This window comes from Setaria viridis, chromosome 3 (assembly GCF_005286985.2).
Source record: "Setaria viridis chromosome 3, Setaria_viridis_v4.0, whole genome shotgun sequence".
Lineage (NCBI taxonomy): Eukaryota > Viridiplantae > Streptophyta > Magnoliopsida > Poales > Poaceae > Setaria > Setaria viridis.
The window spans coordinates 17,848,101-17,861,359 of NC_048265.2; the positions used below are offsets into that span (position 1 = coordinate 17,848,101).

The window sequence follows — 13,259 nt, forward strand, 5'->3', positions numbered from 1 at the left end:
TGGGTCAGGAGAGGGAAAGAAAGAATGGCCATAACGGATTCAGGCCCACGGGCCGGTGTTCTGCTGAAGATACACGAGAGAATCCGAACATTACGGCCCGCGCCGCTTGAAGCAGAGGCAGCCCGAGTCCGTCCGCGTGGCCTTCTTTCGATTCCTCGGAAGGTGCGCCGAACGACTCCTCCAACGCCTAAAAAGCAGGGCCTGCTGGTCTGCCCTCTGCTGGAGTACTGGCGGTGGCAGGCAGAGGAGCACCACGAAAATCCGAAATGGAAGGGGTTTTGTGCCGCGGCGCGGGTTCGGGGAATGGGGGCGGAAACCCTCGTCCTCTCCGCCGACCTTGAGGAGGGCTCCATCTCAACGATCGGGAGGTCCTCCGCTCCCGCCTCGTACGTTTGATTCGTCTCTCCGCCTCTGCGTTTCGCCCGTTTCAATTTTGCCGTGGTTTTGGAACTTCGACTGGGATCGCGGCGTAGATTCGATCCGTAGGTCATTCTTTTTTCTTTCGTGCTATCGATTTTTGCGGTCGGTGCTTGGATTTTGCTCTGCCCGATGATGATCATGATGACTCCATAACCTGATGACTGGATGGATGGATAGATAGATCATAGATCGAGTCGGATTTGAGCTCCCTGAGGCCACCCTTCGCTTTTGCAACGGAGCTTCTGAAATGGCTAGTGCAGTGTTGGCTTCTCCGTCTTCTGGGCGCCGAAGCATGCTTGGGATGCTTGGGGTAGGGTGATCATTCCCACTGACAAGTGGGACCGCCCTTGTGGCAGTCTCGTCACCTCCCTCCTCCTCTTCCCCCTCTTGTGGAACTGCAACATCCATCTGGACTTGGATTGATTTCTTCTTCTGTTGGTAAGGAACGCTGGCTAGCTAGCTTGGATGGATTCTTCTCTTCTCCTAATGCCAAACCCCTGAGATGTGCTTCAGTGCCAGCATCGAAGCCCGCTGCATTAGCTTCTGATGGAGGTCAAACAAGGTTGTCAAATCTGAGGGCCATGAGCTATTTGATAATATGAATGTTCTGGTGTTTCGATTGGAATCAACTCTGTGACCTCCTATTTGGGAGTTTGTGTGAACAAACTTTAAAACAATCAGGGTGTTCAGGATTTATGGTGCTGATCTGATGCTTTGATGTAATGCTCAGTGAGGAGACTTGAGCATGTGGGTTGTGGAATGTAGCAGAGACATTACAAGGTTTATTTGTAGTACCCATCCTCTGCTTGTCTTCCGTCTCCTTGTTGGCGCTGCCAAGGTTTACAGCATTGTTTTAATAAGCAGTCTTTGTTTGATGGATCAAGTTGTGTGTATTTGAATCAACACAACACACACTCATCCATCCTTCATGTATGGTGTTTCTACCACTTCTACTTCTATAGTTGCTTGGTTTGCATTTTGCTGTTAATACTTATTATGTGAGTGTTTTTGTTGAGTTTTATTGAATTTATGACCATCTCTTGTGCCACCAATGAATACCATAACTCTATTGCTGTACTGTATATAGTGATATTGTTAGTCTTTTTCGTTTCGAAAGAAGAAGATATTGTTAGTCTTAGCACTTTATTTTAGGCCATTTTTTAGTTTTACTGTCTTGTTGCTTGGTTTTTCTTTTGGACCGATGATGATGAGACCACTTGTGGATGGATAATGCAGTTGAATCGATTTGAGCTTGGTGGGATCAACTAGTTGAAAGGTTGTAGCTCCTGAAATGGCCTGTGTTGTGTTGGCTTCTCCATAATCTGGGTGCTGAAGCATGCTGAGGTATCGGATGTGACACTGAATTGTTCCTCTTTCTTTCTTTCTTCTTCTTCATCATCCTCCTTTCCACTTGTTACCACTGCCGGCGTGCTCGTCATCGTCGTCATCCTCATTCTTCTATTCTATTGATCCCTTGGGACATGCTCTAGTGCCAGTTTTGGAGCCCACAGCTTCTTTGATGAAGATGGAGTTACATGCCTGCCACATAGTCTGAGGGCCATTTGGTAATGCTGACCATTGATAATTTGGTATTTTTATTTTCTCCACCTTTTTATGATGGCTTCATCTGTCGGAGTCAAAGATTCTCATTCAGTTTGGTTTATTATGGAGAGCTTGGTGTCATATTCAAGTGGAAGTTTATTGCTAGGCATTTTTTGATCATATTTGTTTTCATATGTTTGTGATTTTGCACCTCTTCTCACACATTTTTTTGTCATTGTTTTCTCAAACTTCATATTGTGCTAAAACACCCCCTTTTTGCTCTCCAATTTGTGAAGTTATGGCCGCACCAAATTTCTAGTTTGAAGAAATAGTGGCTGCCCATCTTTTGGACAATGAATGTCAGCATGACATCTTATAATTTCTTAAAAGATGTGTCGCCCAATGATGAAATGTGAATAAGTGAGATGGCATTTGGTTTCCTCCTCCTCCTCCACCACCACCATCACTGCCACCTTACTCTCCCTCTCCCTCCCTCCCTCTCTATCTGAGAGTGTGCGCGCGTGTTTGTATGTGTTGTCTGTGGCTCTGTGCAGCAACAACTGCATATTGTCATTAAAGGGCCTCACTGGAAGCAGTAATTCTTACTGAAATGCACTGCTCACCATCTCTTATGCCATCAATGAATTCTGTATTTGAGATCTGAGGGCATGCTATTTTTTCTTACTCGCATGTATTCATTTGAGTTCCTTCTTTTAATAAATATATTTGCATTTTCATCTACCAGGTTTGTCTCTGCATATAGTTGCTTGGCTTGCATTTTGCTGTTAATACTTGTTATGTGAGTGTTTTTGTTGAGTTTTAATGAATTTATGACCATCTCTTGCGCTATCCATGAATACCATAACTCTATTGCTGTACCGTATATAATGATATTGTTAATCTTTTCATTAAAAAATAGGAAAAAAGAAAAAAAATCTTCTTAATATAATGATACGCAGCTCTCCTGCGTGTTCGAGATTTTTTTTTAAATCAAAGATATTGTTAGTCTTAGCACTTTATTTTAGGGTATTTTTTTAGTTTTACTGTCTTGTTGCTTGGTTTGTCTTTTGGCCCCATGATGATGAGACTTGTGGATGGATCATGGACTGAAACTGATTTGAGCTTGGTGGATCAACCTATGCAGTTGAAAGGTTGTAGCTCCTGAAGTGGTTTGTGCTGTGTTGGCTTCTCCATGATCTGGGTGCTGAAGCATGCTGAGGTATTGGATGTGACACTGACACATGGGTTAACCATGTGGTTGGTGAATTGTCCCTCTTTCTTTTTCTTTCTTCTTCTTCATCCTCCTTTCCACTTGTTGCCACTGCTGGCATGCTCGTCGTCGTCATCGTCGTCATCATCCTTATTCTTCTATTCTAATGATCCCTTGGGACATGCTTTAGTGCCAGTTTTGGAGCCCACAGCATTATCCTTTGATGAAACATGGAGTTACATGCCAGCCACATAGTCTGAGGGCCACTTGGTAATGCAGATCATTGATAATTTGGCATTTTTTTTCTTTACCTTTTTATGACGGCTTCATCTGTTCGATTCAAAGATTCTCCTTCAGTTTGGTTTATTATGGAGAGCTTGGTGTCATACTCAAGAGGAAGTTGATTGTAGATATTTTGTGATCATATTTATTTTCATATGTTTGTGATTTTGCACCTCTTCTAACACAATTTTTTGTTGTTGTTTTCTTAAACTTATATTGTGCTATAACACCCCTTTTTGCTCTCCCATTTGTGAAGTTATGGCCGCACCAAATTTCTAATTTGAAGAAATAGTGGCTGCCCATCTTTTGGACAATGAATGTCAACGCGACATCTTATAATTTCTTAAAAGATGCGTTGCCCAATGATGAAATGTGAATATGCGAGATGGCATTTGTTTTCCTCTTCTTCCACCACCAACACCATCACTGCCACCTTCTCTCTTTCCCTCTCACTCTCCCTCCTTCCCAACGTCCCTCCCTCCCTCGAGTGTGTGCGTGTGTGTATGTGTTGTCTGGGGCTCTGTGCAGCAACAACTGCATATTGTCATTAAAGGGCCTCATTGGAAGCAGTGATTTCTTACTGAGATGCACTGGTCACCATCTCTTATGCCATTGATGAATTCTGTATCTGTGAGATCTGAGGGCATGCATTTTTTTTTCTTACTTGCATGCATTCATTTTTTAGTTTCTTCTTTTAATAATTAGATTTGCGTTTTCATCTACCAGGTTTGCCTCTGTTAGTTTAATTGGTGCGTGGATGTGGGGGTGAGTGGTGGTGGTGGTGGTGGGGGGGGTCTCTGCATTCCTGCCTCTTATGTTAATTTGTTATTGGTTTTCACGTCCTTTAGTAATTATTTTATTGCATTTCTAGTGACTTTTTATCCAGTTTCTTGTTTTGTTTCATTGGCAGTATTTGTGTATCTTATCTAGCTTATTCAGCTGTGGAAACTCATCTGCTTTTGGCCTGTTGGTGCCTGTAAGGGCACCTTGTCATAAACTGGATTCTATATGGGGTCCAAGTGGGTAATTATTGCAAGTTGTAGTTCCTAAAGTGAGCAGTCCATAGTTGGTTTCTCTGCTGTGTTCAAACCAAAGCCTAGTTGGGAGCAGAGAGAGACAGATGGTCGCACCCCTGCAGTGCAGCCAACTCTCCCCCTTGCCTTCTGGATTTTGTGCTTGGCCGATGATGATCACGATGATCCCATCACCAGATGAATGGATGCACGGTGTCATGTATGTGGATTATTGGGGAGGGAGGAGAGGGTGGCTGGTTGCCATGGAGCTGTCAGCGGCGCAGGGGAGTTACTGTTCACGACATGAACAGTAACGTGGGGAGACTAGGAGGCTGTTTTAGAAGACCGTAGCAAAAGGTAGGATGGGATTAAGCCCTTTTCCTACTTGATTGAATCCATTACCCCTCCCCTCATATTTATGGGGAGGAGCTGCCTTGACTTACAAGCGAATCTAACTTGACTCGAATTACAAGCAAATCTATTTTCTAGATTCTTCCTAAACCCTAACCTAGACTGACTCCTAGCGGCTGTGGTACAGTAGCCGCGAATTACTGTAGCGGGCCAAGATGGCTGACGTGTTGGGCCAGTTGGGCCTGCCCTTGCCCCTAGCCTCCTTAGGCACATGACAAAAGGATATATAGATCGACTAGGATTTGAGCTCCATGGAGTCACCCTTTGCGTGTGCAAAATTGGAGCTCCTGAACAGTATGGGCTTCTCTGTGTTCTGGGCACCGCAGCATGCTTGGGGATCGAACGATCACTCACCAACAAATGGTACCTCACCAGGTCAGGCTCTTCTCCTCCATTTCCTTCCCTCTACTGGCATTGCAAGTGCAGATCCATCCACTCATCCAGACTTGGATTGATTTGTTCTGCGGTGGAATAGCCATTATCGTCCTCGAACTATTAATTGAAGCTCAAATTAGTCCCTGAACTACCAAAACGGTCATTTCAATCCTTGAGCTTTCTCCCACGGCTCAATTTCATCCTTCATCCTACATGTCACGTCATGTTGGCGGCCATGTCAGCATCCAATCAGGTTGGGTTTCAAGTAGGTTTGAAGTGAAAGAATCCATTCATCCTACATGGGGCACCGACGCGGCATAACACATAGGACGGAGGACGAAATTGAGCCACATGAGAAAAGTTCGAGGACTAGAACGGTCGTTTTGGTAGTTCAGGGACGAAAATGAACCTTGGTTGATAGCTTGAGGATGAAAATAACTATTCTGCCTTCTTCTGCTGGTAATGAACTGTTGCTTGCTTGGATGGATTCCTACGTGCTCTACCGCTTTGGTGCTAGCATTGAAGCTCACTGCATTATCTTCTGGTGACGATCAAGCTGGGTTGTCGAATCTGAGGCTATTTAATAAAATAAACGTTTTGGTGTTTAACAATCAAGGCCTTTTCTTTTAATTCAAATAATCATGGTGTTGATGTTTTATTCCTTGGTGTGACTGATACTTAGATGAAGTGGTGAACTGTCTCACTGACACCTGGGCAAAGAAGTGGCTGGCCCATTGTCTCTTCTTTATTCTTTTCTTTTCTTTCTTCTTCTTTCCTTCCCGGTTTTGCCACTGCCGGTGCTATTGTTTCTGTCGTTATCTTTGCCATCTTGCTCTATTCTTCTGATCCAGTTCCAGTGATGAAGATTAAAATATATGTTGGGGCACTTGCTTGTCACATAATCTGAGGTCCATTTGGTAACAAGACATTGATGATTTGGTGTTTTTCATTTTCTTTCCGTATTTATGATTACTTCATCTGTCCATGGAGGCAAGATCTCCTCCGTTTGGGTTTCTTATAAAGTTTAGATGCCATTCTTGTGTGGAAGTTGGCTTTCTATTTTAAATTTTGTTATCAAATTTATTTTCGAATGTTTCAAATCCCGGCATGCCTCACATCTTATAACACTCCTTTTTTGCCCTTCTGTGGAATCGTGGTTGCACCAAATTGCTAGTTTTTAGAAATAGTGATGGCCTATCTTTTGGATGATGAATGGGATCATTGCCTTTTGTATTTTTTAATATTTTTAAAAAATGTGTTTTCCCACTGTTGAATATGCAGAGATGGCATTTGGTATCCTCTGCCACCGCCGCTGCCTGAAAGTTCCTTTATTGCATTTATAGTGCCTTTCGTTTATTGATTTCTTTTCATTTAATTGTTAGTATTTGAGTCTCTTATTAGTTTGCAGAGCTGTGGAAACTCATCTGCTTTTGGCCTGATGGTGTTCATAAGGGTACCTCATTGTAAACCAGATTTGGAATGAGGTTTGGGTAATTCTTGCAAGTTGGAGTTCCTAAAGTGGGTAATGCATAACTGTTTCTCTGTGTTTTTGTTCATACTGAAGTTTTGTTGGGGGAAGAGATACATCTACGGACAGATGGGTCCTCTCCTGCAGTGGGCCAACCTCTTTTCCAGCCCCCTCCTGCTTTTCTTCCTATTCGTGTCACATTGTCTCTGCTGTTGCTACTTTTATCCCCATCACTGCCCCTAGAATCCAGTACCAGCATCCGCTCCACCCACCCCCACCCCCACCCCCACCCCCACCGCACCCACAAAGCAAAAGCAAGGTATACCCTCCAGCCACAAATAAGCAAAGGTATTGGGGTTGTCCTAAGTCAAACATTTGAAACTTGGGTTGCATATTACTTGTACTGGGTTTGGATATTTGAAAACGAGCCAAGTAGATTTGTCTTGAAATCTAGTTTCAAAGTATGCTTTTGCTATGTTCCAAAAATATTTTGTAACAAAGATTGCTAGTCAAAGTTGTGTGCTGGAGGCCTGTCGATGTCCAGAACCTCATTTATTTGTGACTAGGGAGATGGAAGTAATAACATACCATCAACGATGTCCAAAACCTCATTTATTTGTGACTAGGGAGATGGAAGTAATAACATACCATCAATCAGTGTCTGATATCCAAGGCCATAGTATTTATTTCAATGGTAGATAATCTGAATGTTGAGGTAACAAGGGACATTCAAGGGGATATCCCTTGGTGTATGCTCTTCGCGGATGATGTAGTGCTAGTTGATGAAAGTCGAGCAGGAGTAAATAGGAAACTGGAGTTGTGGCGGGAGATCCTAGAGTCAAAAGGTTTTAGACTCGGCAGAACTAAAACTGAATATATGAGATGTGACTTTGGCACTACTACACATGAGGGAGATGTCAGTTTGGAAAGCCAAGTAGTGCTCAGGAAGGATACATTTTGATATTTGGGATCAATGCTACAACAAGATGGGGATATTGATGAGGATGTTAGTCATAGAATCAAAGCAGGGTGGATGAAGTGGCGCCAAGCATAAGGAATTTTATATGACAAGAGGGTACCATTGAAGCTAAAAGGCAAGTTTTATAGGACGGCGATTAGACCTGCAATACTGTATGGTGCAGAATGTTGGCCTATCCAGTAGATAGGTGTTACGGAAATGTGTACGTTGCGTTGGATTTGTTGTGGTCATACGAGAAGGGATCGAGTCCGGAATGAGGATATATGTGATAGGTTAGGGGTAGCACCAATTGAAGAAAAGCTTATCCAACACCGGCTGAGATGGTTTGGACATGTCCAACGAAGGTCTCCGGAGGTACCGGTGCGTAGTGGAACCCTAAGGTGTGACAGTAATGTGAAGAGAGGTAGAGGAAGACCAAAATTGACATGGGAAGAGGCAATAAAAGGAGATTTGAAGGAATGGAATATACCCAAAGCTTTAGCCTTGGATAGGAGTGCTTGGAAAACAGCTATTCATGTGCCCGAATCCTGATTTGTGCCTCTTATTGGGTTTCAACTCTAGCCTACCCCAACTTATTTGAGACTGAAAGGCTATGTTGTTGTATGTTGTTGTTGTTGTTGGTAGATAATCTGAATCAGATCAGACTTAAGTGGTATTAGGCATTTGCATGGATGGAGCTCCTGAACTTGGCCAGTGCTCTGCTGGCTTCTCCATGGTCTGCGAGCTGAAGCATACTCATCTATTTAGATGAGATGTAGTTGATGAGCTCGCTGACAGGTAGCCTCATTCAGTTGGCTGGTCCATCGTCTCTCCTTGTATCTTTCCTGCCCCCCTTCCCTTTTGTGGAAGCTATCACTGTGGTCGTCATTGTCCCAATCCACTTCTACTGTTATCTCAAGAATCGAGGCATTCTCTAGTGCCAGTGTTGAAACCTGCTAGATTAGCCTTTGATGAATCACGATAGTATATGTCATCACATAGTTTGAACGGAGAGGGCTATTTGATAATAGAGACCAATGAACTTATTTTCATTTTTCTTTCCTTCTAATGAAGGTCTCATCTCCTGCAGGAATTAGTAGCCTTCTTTAGTTGGGGTTCTTAGTAAGAGCAGGAGGTTCATGTGATTTTCCTAATGGAAGTTCGCTTTTTGTATGTTTGTATTTGTGTTTGTCCCCTGCCCTCCTTCTCATCTCTTAACTTAGTTCTTTTTTTCTCTGCATTGCTTTGTAAATCTTTATGTTACATTAGAACATCACATTCACTCTCCCAATTGTGTTGTTTTGGCTGCACTGAATTATGACTGCGGCCTACATCTGATGATTGCTCTGATCAAACATCTTATTGTGCATGTGTTCTTGTCCTTGCTTAGCTTTTTTTTTGCCGCTTACTTTTTGTTAGTGATCTTTTGTATAAAAAGGATTGGAATTATGGAATATCATAGCTCTTGTTGCCCTTAATTTTCTGTTTTACAACCAATATGGTTTGCTGCTGTATCTGGACGGTTGATGATACAGGACCTATTTCTATCTTAACAATTGCCCAATGATGGTAACTCAATATGCAGAGATGGCACATCCCTCCCTCCCTCCTCTCTTGCAAGCTGGCTGGCTGGCTGCTGTCTATCTACCTATCTATCCTACTATCTGTGTGCGCGTGCGTGCGTGTGTGTGCCTGCTTTATGCAGTGACGACGGTGGCGGTGGCGGCGGAGGCAGAACAGCAGCAGCAATAACAATCCTTTCAGAACAGCTCAGTTTCACTGCCAGTTCATCCCTTGTGCCATCATTGAATGCTGCATCAACAAGATCTGAGGGCATAGTATTGATTTGTGTCTTGATTTGTTTTTTCACATTTTTATGGGGTTTTAAATTCTGTATACTTCTCCTTGTGATTCTGCTGCTCTTATGACCTTATTTGTGGCTACTGGCTACCATATACAGTACATGCCATCTTATTACAAACTGGGTGATTATAGAATATGCATGTTTGTTTAGACTGTCCACCTGTTTTTCTATCAGTTCTATCTTATGCATACTGTAGCATTGTATTAATTTGTTTTCATCCTCTTCTAAGTGCATCTGTAGTTTGCACATGATCAACGAACATGAGAATATTAGATTATTGTCATTTATGACCGTATAGTCAGTTCAGTTTTTCCCCCTTTGTCTACTGTTTCCAAGAAAGATGGGTGCATCTTATGTTCCTTACTGTGTTGAGGGGATAGCAATAACAAATTGTGCTGATCTTTGGTATAACAGGGTTTGTACCATAAAAGTGAGATGCATATGGTGTTTCTGGTAGTTTGGATTTAGATTGGTTTCTGTCACCTTCTCCAGGGAATGGTTTTCCCTCGTTCTACGTACCTTCGATGGAAGATGGGTTGTATTCGTCAATTGAATTGTGGATGGAAGATTAGGTTGTATTTTCAATTAAATTCTTCCTTAACGGAACTCAAGTGATACATTGGATGTTATTGTCCAAAGGCAGCATGCAGCTCATTGTTACTGTATGTAGAATCTTGATATATGATGGTTAGGATATTCATGGTATTTATTATTTATTCATGTTGTTTGTATCATGAATCTTGGAAATTGGATTGCTGATGAATGGGTTCGGGACAGCTAAGGCTAATCCCAGTGGGGGTTTCATAGAGGTTCATGCACATTAAATACAGTGACACATCAGCATATGTGATGACATGGCATGATAGTTATAAAGTGGGAGTTTCATAGAGGTTTCATGCACATTAAATACAGTGACACATCAGCATATGTGATGACATGGCATGATAGTTATAAAGTGAGAGAGGGAAGGAGTTTCGTCAGGATGAAACTGTGTATACACTGTTTCCAAGACTATGAAACTTGCATTGGGGCTATGGAGTTTCATTTCATCTAACCATATCCAATCACATGTCTCACAATTAAATGTCATGGTCATCCTATGAAATTGTGAAATGAAACTATGCACTGGGACTCTTTGTTTCATTCATGAGAATATACCTCATGGGATGATGTGGCATCCTTAAAAACACTGCGATGAAATCTTGCATTGGGACTAGTCTAAGAATACGGTTCATACATACCTTGGTATCTTTTCTTCCGAGGTCCGAGGCAGTGGCTGCTGATTAGGGTGATTAGGGTCGGTAAAGGTCTTCTAATTTAGTCTAGCAAATTTAAGGATCTGGCTCAATAAAGGTTGGGCTATAATATTATATGATTTTAAATTAAAAATAATAAAATAATAAAAATAATAAGGGATGGGTTGGCTCAATAAAGGTTGGGCTATAATATTATATGATTTTAAATTAAAAATAATAAAATAATAAAAATAATAAGGGATGGGTTGGATTGTTAAGGAGGCACGAGGGTTAGGAAACAAATTCTGTGCGGCACCAAGCCGCGCCCAGACCTGTTCCACGTGTCTCGCAACTGATTGCTTGCGTCTGATCGTGGGCCGTAGTAGTGCGCGCGAGGCCTAGCAACACAGTCAGGCGCGACATGACTGAATGGAACGTACCGAAGGGTGATGGACGGAGCGGGGGGATTGGAGCCAGCTTCTGATGATCATTGTCTATGACACATTCGTCGTAGGGACGAAAGCAGGCGGGCGGCATGGTCCTCTGCAACTGAACCTTTCCTTTTTTCGTTAAGTTCAAGTCTGGCGAGAATTGTATCTTCTATCTCAGATAAAATTGTTTGTGCTACTGGCTGATAAAATTGTTTGTGCTACTGGCTTAGTGAAAAGTTCAGAATCGTTTAAATAGTGCAATTGGAACATTATAGTTTTATGGTGGCTACAAAATTTATAAAAGCATGACTACTACTCAAATTTTTCCGAATTTGACACTTCATCAAAATGTAATTTTCGATCAGCAGATGCATCTTGATGAAGGCCAGCTATTGTAAATCCTCCTTGAACTGGAGGAGGTATCCTGTTTGGACTGGAAGAATCATATATCGTGCTTGGACCAGAAGAATTATATATCCTGCTTGGACTGGAGTAACTATCCTGCTTGGACTGGAGGAACTATATATCCTGCTTGGACCGGAGGAACCATATATCCTCTTTGCATTGAAGGAGCAAACAATATATGTTCCTTGGTTTGAAGGAGCAACCATGACCGAAAATTCACTATACGTATTGGTCGAGAAGTCTGGTGGTGCAATATCAACTCCACTGCTTGCACCAGAAGAACCCTGCACAGAAAAAAAATTTGTTCAGGACATGTTTGTAAATGGATCATTCAAGAGGTAAATAGAACTTCGTTCTATGTCTTACAATCAATTCTTTTGGATGTTGTGCGACGTCCCTATTGTGTGTGTGGCATCATTTTGACTTTTTCTGTACAATACAGATATATAAAAATATTACTACCTATAAATATGAGGTGGTAAAATATATGCTTTAATTGGCCGCAGTACCTGTTTTCTTAGTAGTTTTCTTTTTCTTCCCTGTCTTCTTCTCAAGTACATCTTCTCTTTTTTTCTTTGCACCTTCTATCACCTCAGGAAGTCTAATAGATACTTTACCTTTTAATATGTTTGTATCATATTCATTACAACTTTGGGGAACTCCACAAAATTTTCCAAGTCTTTGGTTCAGTGTAGTATCTGCTTCCAAGTCCAATTGATCAATTTTTCTCTCCAAGTCATCGAGAAGCTCTTTTGAAACTGAGCACTTCAATGCAATAGACGTCGCCTTTCGAGCGATACGTGCTGCTTGTGCTTTTGAAGTTTCATTTTCAATTATTTGTCTCTTCTCACAATAAAACTCTCTTTTTGCATACTTTGACCATCTATTTAGTATATACTGAGATGGCAAGATAAAAACCTCATTGATAGTAAAGACTCGGATAGCATGCTTGCACAAAATACCTATAGGTACAAAGATTTGAGCAATATATACTATGAAGTAGTATTAATTTGAAATGTGATCCGTACCAATGCATTCATACTTTCGGCATGAACATGATACGGTCATATCCTTAGACTTAAAAGATAACTATTGCTTCGTCTTGAAATTTGGTAGGCGTAACCCTGCAGATATGATCAAATGCATATAGAGAGAGTCCCCGCAAGGAATAACGTGTCAAATGGGATGTCGCGCCTGACGAGTCTCATGGATCACACGTGGGTTGTGTTGCTGGGCCTCGCTCATGCTACTACGTGGGCCTCCACAATCAGACGCAAGCAATCAGTCGCGAGACGCGTGGAACAACTCTGGGCGGTGTCGCACGCGCGGCTCCGTGTGGCACCGCTGCAGAGAATTTGTTTCTTGAGGCCTATGATCTATTACCACCGTGTGCTGATTGAGCTGCTGAGGTGCATCGCGTAGCTCGTGGCCTCGTGGGAGCACCAACATAACTTGCCGGTGCTTGGGAGTCTCAGGTGTGACTCGATGCGCCGTTCTGAGCCTCGGCAGGGTGACCGGGCGGTCGTAGACGTGTTTTCACCTTTTGCAATGTAGCAACACATCCGTAAGACCGTAACCGTCTAACATGTATTCTTGAGTGTTTGATTTGTAATCTTAAGTGGTTGCAAGCGTGTAGGTTGCATGA

General features: G+C 42.3%; 1 long non-coding RNA gene across 1 annotated transcript; it reads left to right on the forward strand.

Annotated features, from left to right (window-relative positions):
* Positions 1-200: 200 nt before the first annotated feature.
* LOC117846861 (uncharacterized) lies at positions 201-10,349 on the forward strand. Its single transcript, XR_004638481.2, has 2 exons — positions 201-386; positions 1,657-10,349. It is a non-coding gene; the product is annotated as an uncharacterized lncRNA (long non-coding RNA).
* The last annotated feature ends 2,910 nt before the right edge of the window (positions 10,350-13,259 follow it).